Consider the following 15798-nt stretch of genomic DNA (forward strand, 5'->3'; position numbering starts at 1 on the left):
CTCCAGCCAGAGTGGAGATTTTGGAAAACTCCGGTTGCGCGTTTGCATGTAAACGGAGATAAACGGAGATAAACGGAGTTATAGGCAGCCGACGTCACAGTATGCGTCGGAACTTGCGCCTGTGTCAAAAGTGCGACCTATGTTGCTATGGTGACAATGGATACATGGAAGGCTCGAGCTTCTCGTTACACTGCCACCTACAGGTTTGGCATGCTCTTGTGTATATATACACGGGTAAGTGTAAACGAAGATCTTTTTGAAAACGGAGACGGCCACGTGTAAACGGCCTCTGAATACTCTGGAGAGGGGAAGGATAATGAGACACAGGTGAGGCTAATCAGGGCGGGGCAGACAATCAGACACAGGTGACATCATCAAAAGGGAGGGAAAACACAAAGGGGCAGGAAGTGAAGTGATCTGACACAAGAGGAGATGTGAGTTTCAAAGTAAAACAGGAAACAACATGAATGAATGAAACAAAAAAAATAACCTGAGAAACTTGAGCTGTGACAGCGTGTGTGTAGTCTGGCAACTGGGTTGCTAATCTATTGAACAAATCAATGATTGAATGCTCCTGTTCTTCCTTTATCTAAACACAGACAATGCAAAGACATAATGCAAAAGAAACAAGCCTCAGAGTCAGTTAATATCTGTCTGTCTCGTTGGAAACCAAAACCAAGTCAGAAATGTTAGTGTAGTCATGAACTGAAGAGCTGAATTTTAACAGTCACATCAAATCAGTAACAAAGAAGGCATACTACCATCCGAAAAACTTGTACAAGAAAAGTTTTGAGTATGACTTCGTGACTTAGTGAGACTTGCGAGGCCTTGCACATCCAGCAAGTTATACTACAGTTTCTCCTCAGGTCTCTGAGGCCATGCAGAGTGCTGCTGCTGCAAGCAGGAATTACTGCTACTTGTTTATGTAGGATCAATGTAAATCTCTGACTGTCTTCTTCCATTCGGATCCTCTCACCTGTAAAAGTGTTATAAATTAGAAACTGGCCTTTAACAAAGCACTGTGATGCATTTCAGCACTGTGCTATCAGTCATTATATTGGAGTTCTTTCTCTCAGTGGTTGATATTTCATATTGGAACACAACTTTTATAATCCACTTCAATAACAGCCCACACATGCCAAATGCAGTAAGGGAAGTCCACCTCAGTAAATGGCGGCTTTATCTCCAAGTCGAAGTGTCTGAGCATAAATCTTTTGAAATCCACATCTCGGCCCTGATAACCAAAGAGCACTGATTCAGCACTGCACTCAGAAAAAACGCTACTTCAGGACGTATCTCTACAAATCTGTGCTGCGGGTTTTAAATTATAATGGCTGTCGTCGTTTGGGTATTTCTTCCAGGCAGGTTTACTGCCGTGACTGGCAGGTGTGTATCTCACAATCTGACCACGACCTTTTAGGATCTGTGTGCCATCAGGCTCTGAAATGAGTTTCGCAGTCGAAACTTTCATATTAAACTCTGAGTTGTGCTTGATGATGATAATAATGATATTTGTATGAATAGTAATAAGATGGAGTCAATACAGCCCCGAGTGTGTGACTGTGGAATATGATAAGGATTTTATCTCCTCCTGCATTTTTCCCTCTCCTCTCCTTTCCTATTACTGTAAATCCTCAGCTGTAGAGAACAAGGCCTTAATTTAATCTAGGCTTCTATTACAGACATATCTTTAGTCCCAATCACTCCTAGTATCTGAAATATAACTGTATTTATATCTTGGTACAAAGCCTGTCTGTTTTCTGATCAGCGCCTGTTTTAATTTGCAATTTCGTTGTCAATACACACTCAGCAACTACCTGCTGCTTATTCTGATAAAGCTACTATCGACGAAACCAAATACTGGCAGATGTTTTACAGTCCAGCTCAAAGGGCACGACCCTTTTAATGTGAAACATACATGTATGCAGGATGAACTGAGCTTCACTGACAGAAGCTTAACACTGATTAAAAGAAAGGCAAAGTACACACAAATGGAAGGAACCACAGACTGTAAAAGATAATGGACATAGCCACCATGACGTCACCCATTGGAAGAGTTTGGCATTTTGGCCGTCACCATCTTGGATATTTGGTGCCAGAAGTGCCCATTTATGTACCTGAGGGTGGAGTCAACCCTTACACTAGCTGCTAGCTAATACTAATGCTAATTTTGCTTGGACGAAAAAACAACAAAAATGTACTTAACCGCAAGTCACGACACATTCTCACTCCCAACTTGTTGAATACAGGCGCTTGGTCACTGGCCCTAAACATTAAACTACAATGCTCCAGGTGGGCATGTCCATTTACACTCGTTACATGCATTGCGTCTGACAAAATACACTCCTGTTTCTACAGGAAATAGATGGAGGGATACTTTATTCATTGGCCATTAGAGGAAGTGCAGCTTTTGGCACTTCTGCATCAATCCGTTCTTATTCTGAAGTCGTCAAATACTGCTGCTTGGTCGGGGATTTCTGTTTCACACACCAACGAGAAAAAGCATCCTTTTGCAGCGGTATGATATCCTGCTCAGTGGCAGTAGTCTATCACACTGCTAGATGACATCAGTTTGAAATGCCGCTGGACAGCAACATGACCTAAGGAGCTGGAAGGTCCCTATAGGGCTGGCTGGAGGGATGGTAAAATGGTAAATAGACTGCCCTTGTACAGCACTCTTCTGGTCTTCCAACCACTCAGAGGGCTTTAACACCACGGCCTCTAGTTTCGCAGAGCGGGCGAGGCGGGGGCGCAGCACACCTGCGCTTCGCCAACTGGGTGTGGCCAGGTGGATTTTGCAAGTTTGGCACACTGTGCGCGCTGGCGCAGCTACTCCTCTTTCCCACCTCTGTCCCTCCTACCTGCGCAAGTCGGAAAGAGGGAGGAGGGAAGGCGTGCAGTGGGTTTTACACAGCCGATTCACATCACACCAATCAAATGAGCCCCTCTCCTCGCCCTTAAATGCGCCGCGCGGAGGCGTAATGAGAGTTTACTCAATTCGCCATGGCAGAAGAGAGCAGCAGCGTCAGACAACCAAACTCCTCCCAGGAGGAAACTGATGTTTTGGTCCGGGAGGTCCAAGCTCGCAGTGTCCGAATATACGGAACTGTGAACAGACCTCCACGGGCTGATGATGCAAAGGTAGCCTGGGAGGAGGTCACAATTGTAAATCAATGTTGCGTTTCTCTCGTGCGCGCGCTCTCTTTTAGTGCACCTTCAGCGAAGCCTTTTGGCACGAAACTGTCACTGCGCCAAGCTGGATCTGTCGACACCTCCCCCTGCTGCGCCGCCACACCCATCTCTGTGCACCTCGGTCTGCCAAACTACCAAACTAAGCGCGCCTCGGGTTGCGCTGCTTGAAACTAGCTCTGCGCGGGGTTCGCCACCCTACGCCGCTAAACTAGAGGCCCACATGTCACATTCACACTCTGGTGGCGAGGCGACCATGCAAGGTGCCACCTGCTACTGCGTAACCATTCACTTGCACTCACAGTCTGATGGAACAGCCATTGGGTTCAGCATCTTGTCCAAGCTGAAGGCATCAAAGGGATCAAACTGTCAATCTTCCGATTAGTAAACGACCCGCTCTACCTCTAAGTCTGAGCTACAGCCGCCTCCAACTGAGGGGTGGTGGATGGGGCCAACGAACACCTGGACACTTTTCACCCAGGATGTTGAGCCAAACCATGAAGTTTTTTTAAACCTAACCACGTGCATTTGTTGCAAAATGAAAATATACAATGCATGTATCAGGCGTATATTGACACAATGTTCCAGAACATCAACAACAGACACACCCAGGACACTCAGCACATTATACGTAGACGCCAAAGTCCACTGACCAAGTGGCGATATGTGACGAGTCGGGAGTGAGAACATGACTGCACTGGCTTCATTTTGCAGCCCCGGAGGTTGCTGCTTGGAATCAACTGGTGAATGAAACAGGTTTTCTGTCAATATCGGGAAGATCAGACCAGAAGACATGACAGAAGACAGTTTTTGTCCATGTGTTGTACAGAATTTCCCATGAGCCATCACAGCACAGGTAATTTAACACCCCTCAGTGTTTATTTAGAACTTAATTTGTTTGGCCATTATTTGAACACATTTGATTTTTTTTCCTTTTGTATTTGTATTAGCAATATTTCACTCATTTGCCTGCCTTTTCTTTATCTATTTCCTTTTTATTTAATTTCTCCTTTTCTTTGCCATTTTCTTCTCCCTTTACTTCCTAACAGTACCCCCCAGGGCCTCGCTCTCTCTGACGCTTTGTTCTAAGAGGAAAACACCATGTAGGCAACGAGTCTACCTGCAGGGTGGCAACATATTACTACTATATTCACCAAGTCTGTGTGTGTGTGTTTGTGTGTGTGTGTGTAGGCCTTAAGGGTACTAGTGATAATACAAGGCAAACAGCGTCCATTATTGCTGTATGAAACCTTTTGACACATGGGAGGGAACACACGCTGGCTTCATGTTGAGCTTTTATATGACTTCACACACACACACATACACACACGCACACACACTAAAAAAAGTCATTTTCCCTTTAACACAGCCTGTTCCATTTACACTGGCACACACATTCCAACATTTGCATCACGCTGTGCTTTTGTATGAAACATAAACACGCAATTACCAACAGGCCTCCTGTTGTCTCTTGTATTTGTCACGTTTCCTGTCTGAGCTGCGGAGTGCTGCGGCACCAGGTCTAAAATCTAATGAACACACACACACACACACACACACACACATGCACAGCAGTAGGGAACATCTTTCATATTTGTTGACAGTTATTACTGTGCAATTAGTCCACACAGAGGCTGAGTTAAATTGTATTTATATATAATAGAATGAATGCCTGGGTCTATCTTTGTCAGTTTTGACAACACCGAGCGTGGTCACACATCTGATGAGGGCTGAACTATCAGAGGAAAATAAATAATTATTATAAGTTAAATGTGATAATTTCTACAAATTTAAACTTCAGGCCTGTAGTTGTGGCTGTTTTAACAGAGATATGTTTGTATCAAGAATTATCCCAGTTTTAGAATCAGTAGAAATAAAGTTGCTGGTTGTCAAGGTCGTTTGTTCAACTAGACAGTCAGAGGAAAGTCAACTTGGCCAGTTGTCTACAGAAAATAGTTAATTTATATATTACAGTAGTGATATATTAACATTACTCAATAATATTCAGATGTAACTGTGATGTAAATAAGTTGCATTATATTAACTGATACAAGCAATTTATCCATATACAAGGTTCATTTGATATCTTACGAATTAGTGCCCCTACTGCTTAGGTTTAGGAAAAGAATCATGGTTGCGTGTTGTCCATCCATCCATCCATCCATCCATCCATCCATCCATCCAGTTTCAACCGCTTATCTGAAGCCGGGTCACTAGGACAGCAGGCACCCCAGACGCCCCTCTCCACAGCAACACTTTCCAGCTCCTCCTGGGAGACCCCGAGGCGTTACCATGCCAGATGAGATATGTGAGAAGTGCTATATAAATAAAGATTCAAGATTCAAGATTCAGATTCAAGACCTTTATTTGTCCCCGAGGGGCAATTCATTCTGCCGCAGTAGCAATAAAAAACAACAGCAACAAACAACAATGACAACAACAAGGTTGACACACACAAGGCAACAGTCACATAAAATCAGTCGTAACTAAATAAATAAAAACGCATAAAATTTACTTACTTACTTACTTACCATGCCAGATGAGATATGTAATCCCTCCAGCGTGTTCTGGGTCTGCCCCGGGGCCTCCTACCAGTGGGACGTGCCCTGAAACACCTCTAACAGGAGGCGCCCAGGCGGATCCTGATCAGATGCCCGAACCACCTCAACTGACCCCTTTTGACACGAAGGAACAGCAGCTCTACTCTGAGCTCCTCACCCTATCTCTAAGGCTGAGCCCAGACACCCCACGGAGGAAACTCATTTTGGCCACTTGTATCCGCAATCTCATTCTTTCGGTCACTCATGACCATAGCAGAGGACTGGAACGTAGATGGACCAGTTAATTGAAAGCTTTGCCTTCTGGCTCAGCTCCCTCTTCACAACGATGGTCCAGAGCAGCGCCCGCCATCACCAGCAAACACTACACCAAATGAGGAAACAAGAATGAGAGTCCAGCAAACACTACACCAAATGAGGAAACAAGAATGAGAGTGGGCTGAAATGAACACAAACTCTGGTCTCCTGGGTCAAAGTCTTGTGTTTATTTGACCAGTTCACCACCTGACCTTGCGCAGACTATGTCACTATTGTACGTCACCTGGCTTTCTCCTTTGCTCCTGTCATATGATGGAGGACAGCCAGCAGTGCATAGGTCACGTGATCGTAGCCTGCTGGCTCATGACTCTGTGGGTTATATATAGATTACAGTGCATTGCTTTTTGAAGGTGTAAGTACAACCAATGAATGAGACCAGCCTGATAACACCTGGTTGAGCAGTTATGGTTATATAACAAGCTGCTGGTTTGGGACAAGTGTGTTGTGTATGTTGTTTCGTGACATAATAAAACTACACATAACAAGCTCACGATGTTAATTATCTGACTGACGACCCCTAATGATGCTGTTGACAGCACTGCACCTCAGCTGTTTAAGCCACTGTCAGCTTAGACTCTCTTTTTTGTTTGGATGGCTCACAGACTTACAGTAAGTACAGCTGAGTAAATTGCCAGTGACAGTTGTCATAATCTGCAACTAAAACTTTCACCTCCAACGGCTCAAGACACTGTTAATTATGAAAGTTGTAATCAAAATCACAGACCTCGCAGTGTGAAAATTGCACTCTTTCAAATCATGTTTCAGATCTACGTTTGATCCTCCAGCATCCCTCGACAGCCTCATTTTCTCCGCCGCACACTGAGCCCCTTCCTGCGCCGTCACTTTGAAACAGCACAGCATCTGAAAACCCTTCAGAGAAAAGGAGTGACTCAGACTCACGTCAGTATTGTGGCTGTGTCTGAAGGGAAGTGTGTGTGTCTCATGAGTGAGTGTGTGTATGTGTGTGTACCCTCCAGATGGACCTGAACATAGTGTGGCAGGTGTTCCTGCCAGAGGCGGTGGGTGAGAAGGACAGATCGTAACAGCTTTCACACAAACACCCGCAAACCTGCTCAGATATTACAAAGCCATGTATGGTTTCCAGGCATCTGTTGCCTTTGTCTGTGTGTGTTTCTGTGTCAAACATGCGCGTTATATAAGTTTGTGTGACGGATCTCAGAGAAAATCTATTTCTATACAGTCTGTGTGTGTATGTGTGTGTGTGTGTGTGTGTGTTTGCGTGCATAAAAGACAAAGAAAGAAAAGTGACAGATTTCAAAGGCTTTCACAGAAATGCCTGTATTCTTTTTCTAAGCTCCAAGGCCATATCGGCATCTGGTCTGAGCGTTTGCCATGTGTGAGGCTGTGTACATGAGAGATTTAAAATATCGGTTCGTCTTTTTTCTTTATGTTTTAGGGACCCCGATGGGAATGTTCAACATGCTTGTTCACTGAGTTCTGAATAAAACACTGCCAGTGAGGTTAAAGGTTAAACATTCAGTGGTTGTTTATGTCCATGTGAGGTGAGCTGATGGATCTGTCACCCTTTCCATACATAGTCACCACAATGTTAGGCAATGGAGCAGTTACTTACCCCCCACGCTAAGTGAGCAACCAGCTCACCAGGCTTAGGAAGAATTTTCGCAGCCTGGGGCATAATTCAGACACATTCCAAGTGGGTTAACCCTGACCTTAGCCTAGGGCTTGGTGACCCTGCTCTGGAGCAGGGTTAGCCTTGAGTTAGCAGGGTTATCCCCTGAAAATCAACTAAATATGTGGCCAAAGGTTGCCTTTGTGAAACATGCACACCAGCAGCCTGCTGCTGGTCATTTCATAGGGCTCCCTCCGTGCACTTTCTGTTCATCTTCGAACAAAGGAGCAGATACCGGTCCTGCTGCTGGGTTGATGCCCTTCTACGGCCCTGTCAAGCTCTCCTTGTGTAATGGCCGGTCTCCTGGTATCTCCTCCATGCTCTGGAGACTGTGCTGGGAGACACAGCAAATGTTCTTTGCAACCGCATGCATGGATTTGTCTTGCCAGACAACACTTGCTACATTTAGCGACTAGCAGTTCCTGTTTGCAGTGTGACGATGTACAGATATCAATCAGCTAGATTACCTTTTGTTCTGAAGAACAGATCTTAACATAACGATTGTCTGACGTTATAAAGAGCAGCTTTTTAAAATTTGATTTCTTAATGAACTGAAAGACTGGTTCCTTCAGGATGTGTGACATCAGTGAGTTCCATGCATCAGAGTACAAAGGGTTAAAGCTGAAATTCGGCAATGTAAGCTTGCAGTCATTGCTTCAGTTAGATTCCAGTGTGCTGCAGTACATAACTAACACAATGAAAACTGTGTCAATGTCTTAATACTACATTCACCCACCTATCTGAACTCGTGCCTGCTATCGCACGATGTTTGCTTGTGTTGTATTTCAGCTCCCGTTCATAAGCCTTCAAAGCCTCGTCAGTCCAGGACGCTGAAGCCAATGTGATGTGACATTTTAATAATCACCCAAAGGGAGCAGTGTAGGTGTGCCAAAAGGATTAATGTAACACCAAATATATCAATACATGCAGCTGAGAAGAGTTACATATAAGTGAAGAATGCAGCGAGTGGGAGGCTAACTGAGAGTGTGTGATGGGGTTTAACAGGGTTTAGAAATGGTTAAGCCAGAGAAGGAAACATGCGAGGGGTCCAGATTAAGCTGGCATATGTACAGTATAGCATGTACTGAAGAGGAATTGGGTATAACATCAACTCTTTGAAGATGGGCTGAACTCTTCCTGAGGGCTTTATGGAGCTTGTAGACGCCCACCTATGGGGATTAGAGGACGAGGAATGTACAGTATGTTACAACAGCCATGATAACCATGGTCCCAATTATGCAATGTGTGTGTCAGAGGTCTGACAATCACTCTGAGGCTTTCATCCTGGTACCTAGCAGTCAGGGTACTGTGACTATGACATCGAGGTCTGTGCAAACCTCCAAGGATATGCCTCTCCAGACCATCACTGACCCACCACCAAACCGGTCATAGTGGATGATGTTACAGGCAGCATAACATTCACCACGGCGTCTCCAGACTCTTTCACACCTGTCACATGTGCCCGCTGAATGCCAGTTGAGTTGCATGAGGCTGGGCTGTGAACACAGGTCCCCCGAGAGGACGTGGGGCCCTCATGCCACCCTCATGGAGTCTGTTTCTGACAGTGTGGTCAGAAACATGCACACCAGTAGCCTGCTGGAGGTCATGTTGTAGGGCTCTGGCAGTGCTCCTCCTGTTCCTCCTCACATAAAGGAGCAGATAACGGTCCTGCTGCTGGGTTGATGCCCTTCTACGGCCCTGTCCAGCTCTTGAGACTGTGCTGGGAGACACAGCAAACATTCTTTGTGACTGCATATACAACCTGTGCAACCTGATTGGGCTGCAGGTGCCGCCTCATGTTACCAGTAGTGACAAGGACACTAGCAGAAGACCAAACTGGAGAAGAATCAGTCAGGAAGGATAAGGAGAGAGCAACTGTCTGTGGACACCACATGTAAAACCATTCCCTTTTTGGGGGTTGTCTCCTTTTGCCTCTCCATTGCACCTGTTGTCACTTTGATTTGCATCAAAGCAGCTGAAACTGATTCACAATCACTTGTGCTTCCTAAATGGACAGATTGATATCCCTGACGTTTAACTGACTTGGTGTTATACTGTGATGATTAAGTGTTCCCCAGAATGCACAAACGACTGCAAAAAGTAGCACAAGCAATCACCACGATCGAGCGAGTGTACTTCCATGAAACAAAGTGTGAGAAAAATCTACCACAAAGAAAGAAATGCAAAGTGGCTACACTCTGTTATTGTGTTTCTCATGCTGTACAGTATCTCAGGTGGAGTTCTGTGATGTAGGCAGGAGGAAATTTAATAGCATACTGTAAATGTGAATTCAGTGTTTAATTTATCAAAGCAAAAAGGAGCACTACAGGAAAAATGTATCATCAGAGGGAGAGATGAAAGAAATTTTTGTCTTTTAATTCTTCAGTATAACTGTATCGTCAGTCTGCATTGAGTCCTCGTCTGGTTTTTCATCAGTCAAATATCTGCCAGCAGAGTGAGAAATATCCCTTCTGTCTAATCGTTGTTTCGACTTGAGGCTTTTTGAGAACTTTTATCTCAGATTATTTCGAGACATTCCTTTCTCACGGCATGCATTGATTTAACTGAGCTTAGCAGCTCTGGAAATGACTAAGATTATCTCATGCTATTGTTGAAAAGGAAACGTAAATGAATTAAGCCATAATGCTTCAATAAATTGCTTTTTTTATTAAATAGAGTTGTTTTTCAGACTCGGCTTCCTCACAGGTGGCCAGGCCAACCTAGTTTTCAGAGTTCATCTCCCTCTAAATGAATTAAGCCATCCCCTTTTTTCTAATTGAAATGAATCCTCCAGGTTCATTTTTTTGGAGTAGCAGCAGATGTTAATTTAAATCAGTCTATAAAAGGCTGAAAGAGGGAGGGAGACGAGTCCCCGAGAGATTGTGGAAACAGGTTGTGTGTGTGTGTGTGTGTGTGTGTGTGTGTGTGTGTGTGCTTTGAAGGATACTGAAAAAATTGATTGCATCCTCACATTTAAAGAGTAAGTTTGGTATTTTCCAACCTGGACCCTGTTCTCCCATGTGTTTGTGTATAAGTGACTCATAGGAACAACAGGTTGTGAAGTTGGTCCAGTGCTGAGACAGAGCGCTGCAGACGGCAGTGGTAAAACAGGATGTAATGTATTCATGTTCGCACTGTCAGTTTACATCAACAAGAATTTTTTTTGCCACTGACAGGCTCAGAGTGTGTGTCTGACAACATTATAGAAAGGTTCCCTACAGAGATAGACCTTTTTGTTCAAGAGTAAGATGCGTAACCAGAAACAACCCTGAAATCGCTATCGCTAATTGCACCAGGTGGCATCTAAGTAAACAGTAATTTTAGCATGACTAGAAACAGCATTTTTCACATCTAACTGGGTGGATGAAAGGTTTATTTCAACAAATCCAGAACTGATGATTTTTGGAACAGTGGAAAGATGAACCAAGACAGTTTTTGTGGGTTTCATTTTGTTTCTGTTGATCTTGAATTAAGTGTGTTTTGTTATGTGGTGTGGAGCAGGTGGACCCAAACACAGGAGACAGCAGGAGCTCAAAAAGATCACGCTTTATTCCAGGAAACAGGAACTGAACATCACACAACCAAATCAAGGATTCAACAAAGACAGAACTGAAAACCAGGACCTAAATACAAATTAGTCTGGTGAGGGGATGTAGCTCAGGTGGAGAAGAAGGGCAGAAAAGCTCAGGTGAGGGGAATAAAGTGATGATGCAGAGGCCGTTTACACGTTGCCAGCTATTTTCATAATCGGACATTTCACCGTCTCCGTTTTCAAAAAATTCTTCGTTTACACTTACCCGTGTATATATACACAAGAGCATGCCAAACCTGTAGGTGGCAGTGTAACGAGAAGCTCAAGCCTTCCATGTATCCATTGTCACCATAGCAACATAGGTCGCACTTTTGACACAGGCGCAAGTTCCGGCGCATACTGTGATGTCGGCTGCCTATAACTCCGTTTATCTCCGTTTATCTCAGTTTACATGCAAACGCGCAACCGGAGTTTTCCAAAATCTCCACTCTGGCCGGAGTTTTTAGAAAGACTCGTTTTCAGAGGAGAAATCTCCGTTTGCGTGTAAACGAAGGGCACAAACGAAGGAAGATGTCTCCGTTTATCAAAATCACCGTGTACGTGTAAACGGCCTCGCAGAGGAACAGGCAGGGAGCTGACTGGCAGGTAAGGACTAATGAGGCTAATGCAGGGCAGGTGTGTAGCTGGGTAAATGAGGGAAAGGCACTAATTGGAGGAGTAAGAACAGGTGAGTGAAACTAATCAGGGCGAGGCTGACAGAAGAAAAAAGACAAAAAGCTTGACCTACATACGGGATCCTTTCCATAATGTTTTCAGACTCTTAAGGGGTGATCACACAGAAATGAGACGCTAGAGACGCGGGCGCTTCAAAGACGCTTGAAACGCTGGAAGCGGTTATTCAATGTGGGCTAGCTACTGGCGTCTTGACGCTCAAAAAGTTGAAAATATTTTTCTAAAAAGTCTAAAAAGAAGCGTCTACAAAAAGACGGTGGAAAAACGCCTGTCTAAAAAGACGCTTGAACGGCAGTCAGACGCGCCGTATCATAGGAAAACAATGGTTTTACTGGCGTCGCATTTCTAGTGTTTCATCTCAGTGTGATTGCTCCCTTACGCCGGAATTCCACTGGATGCGTGTCCGTTGTGGAACGGCAGCGCTGGTTATCCGCTGCTTGCTCCGCCGTCCATCAACACCCACCAGCTGCTGTGTGGAGCAGTGCAGCTCTGCCGGAAGACATCTTAGTGCACCTCCATGATTAATATTTCCTCGTCCATGGTGTCAACGGGGTGAAATGACGTCTGAAAACCTCTGACCTGTTGACTTCAGGCCTGCCTCGGCCCATTATGTAGTTTTCAAGGTGTAGTGCAGGGAAATATGATCCGCCGTGAACACTGTGTATTTTATTTTGAAAATTAACCGGATGTTTTATTTTGTTTCTGTGCACGACTTCCTGCCCCGCACGATCTGTTGCGGAGGGCTCTGGACCGCTGCTGCTGTGACGGAGCCGGAACGCAGCACAGCTGCAGCCGGTGGAAGCACACACATTGACTAGAATTGAAACTTATGGCTCCGCTGCCGTACCGGAGCGGAGACGCAACCAACACGCATCTGGTGGAATTTGGGGGTTATACTTAAAATCCAAGCCTGTCAGTGACAAAAACAAACACTTTTAGTGGACGTAAATTGACGGTGCATTGCGGCCTGTTTCGCCATCTGCAGTGGTCTCTGTTAATAGGGACCAGGTTAAAAAATACTGAACTTACCCTTTAAGGTGTTTTAACATGATCTCATGATTGAGAGATATTTGATGTCACTTCCTAAATACAATGGGGTGAAGTACATTTGATTTATCGATAAATTAGCCCACATTTAAAACAACCAGAAATCGTTTACTAAATTTATTGCATTAATTGAAACTGCAATGTTTGGAAATCAGCTGCTTCCCTTACCTATGCTGTCCTCTAAAGCTCTTCTTTCGTGTATGCATTTTAGCTGTAATCTCTAGCTGCCTTAAAAATATCTGTACTGTTTGGACCTCCATGTCTTATCTCATATCTCACTTCTGGACTGGCAAGCTCACTAAGCCTGGTGCTTGTATGAAACTTTTTCCTTAAAGGCAGATAAAAACAGAAATATTTAATAAGCAATGATAGCCCTTTGATAGTATGGCAGACTACTCCATGTCCCCACCTCTCGCCCAGTGTCAGCTGGGATAGGCTCCAACCCGCCCATGACCCCTGAAAGGATAAGCGGTTACAGAAAATGAATGAATGAATTCTATCATTTTAAACATTTTACCTCTGGAACAGAACCCAGAAGTTAGTTTATCTTCAGCTCCTAATGAGCAGCAGGAGAAAATGTTTGTGTGTGTGTGTGTGTGTGAGAGAGTGTGTGTGAGGTAGAGTATTATGCATGTTAATCAAATAAATAGCCCAATAACTGCAGTATGTGTTCCTTCCCATGTGACAAAAGGCTTAATGCAGCTGTAATGGACGCCGTTAGCCTTCCTTAATGTCTGCTGCCCTCCAGGCCGACCTGCAAAGATGATCACACACACATACGCATACACACCATCCTATAGGTGCTTTATTATGAGGTCCCAGGATGACTGAAGTGAAATGAATGAAAAACATGTTTATTACACACAATTAAATTATGTTTTAAGGGTGAAAGTTCATGTCTGAGCTCAGAGAACAGTAATTTGACATTACACTCTTAACGTCTACTTGCTTTTTCCAGAGCTGTTGATCGAATCTTATGGTCTTTCTCAGCAAATGGGAGTTAACTGTCGGTGGAATTGTCATCATGAGCTCTAGCAAGATCCATCTAGCCTGAGTTTGCCATCATGAACACACCAGACATCACAGCAACATGGCAGTGCACACAGTGAAGCGAACAGAACGACCCTTTGATCAATTATTTAATTTTCAGAAGTGTTTTATGTTGTGTTTGTGTTGTCAAAAACTTGTTGGAACAATTTAGCTGCTGAGGTCTTTAGAAGCACGAGTATCTGAGCAAAGACGAGCAAGACAGTTGACTTCTTCTATACACCATTCCTCTTCACTGATGGCGCTGTGGTAACTGATGTAGGTCCTCTGTAGGTTCTTGTGAAGCCATACAAACATTAGTTTGCTTCAGTGTTTTCCCGAGCAGATAAGCTGGGACGCATTTATGTCAGGTTCAGACTACATGACATTTTTGTCTGTTTAGACGGTCAGATTAGGCAATTGTAGAGTCATAAAATTGTTCTGTGACTCGGCCGACAGACACGAAAGACTACATGTTTGTCCACGACCAATCATCGCTGGTCATCTTTCACGACATGCGTGACTTCATCGAATTATACCTGTCCTATTTTTATTATTATTACTATTATTTTAATCACTGTGTCTGTTCATACATGCCAGCCGAAATGTTGCTGTAGTAACGTAAAACCCCCATGCAAACTATGCAAGTCACTGAATCCTCCACAACAAGTTCCTGCAAATGTTTCACAATAAAAGCCTTTTTAGAAAATTAAGGGATTCTCCCAATCGAAATTATAAGGGGCTTTTAATTTTAAACAGATACAGGAAGTGTTGAGTCTGAAATGACAGCATGATGCATTAACTTTAATTGGGGTTGTAGTATGCAATTCACATACTCTTGGTTTCATACTGACTCAGCCTTGGTGATTCAAATTAGTGAGACGTTACAGGTCAAGGGTCAAACTCTAGGTTTAAATTTTGTGGCGAAAACGCCTAAAATGACATACCCAAATTAAAATGACTGTAGCTTCTGAACCGCTCTGACTACATGCATGCATGAGGTCTTACCAGAAAGAAAACTCCCTGAAGTTTCTTGTGAAAGTGTCAGAAACACTCAGTGATACAGAGACAGAGTAATGGGCCTCTGAAGTCAGTAAAAAGATGAAGATTTTGCCTAAAATAAAATAAAAAATGATTTTCAGGAGGAATAACTGTCTGTGGCTTCATCTGAGCAGGTAAATGACACTGTGGGGCTGTAGGTACACTATCAGCTGAGCAGGTAAATGACACTGTGGGGCTGTAGGTACACTATCAGTGAACATTTGTTTCAAATTTGAAGAAGACTGCTCAAAGTATGACCATTCTACAGTGTTTTTTCCATGAAAAGATCCAGGCGGAGCTCCAAATGACAAGAGCGCTCACTCCGCTTCAAAACAGTACTATCGGTGATCAAACAACACTCAGCCATGGACGTCGGAACTATTTTCTGAGAGGGGGGGCGGGATTTTTGTTGGGAGGAGCGGAGGAAGCACGCACACTTATCAATGATTAAGGATTTGATTTGAAGTTATTTTATAATATGCAGTTATAAGAGAACTAGAATGGATGAACATGGCATCTTTATTGTTAAGAAAATGAAACTTTGATAACTAAATCAAGCCATTTAAGGAATATAACATTATTTGTAACCTTGAATGCAAAAAAGAAAAGTCTGCGCTCCTGACTCAGGGCCAAATTCACAAAAGGATTGCGTGGCTTTTGCGGCCGCTAAACCGGTAAAAATGGAGCGAACAGATACCGTCTAA

This window comes from Epinephelus moara, chromosome 24 (genome assembly GCF_006386435.1).
Source record: "Epinephelus moara isolate mb chromosome 24, YSFRI_EMoa_1.0, whole genome shotgun sequence".
In the NCBI taxonomy this organism is placed as follows: Eukaryota; Metazoa; Chordata; class Actinopteri; order Perciformes; family Serranidae; genus Epinephelus; species Epinephelus moara.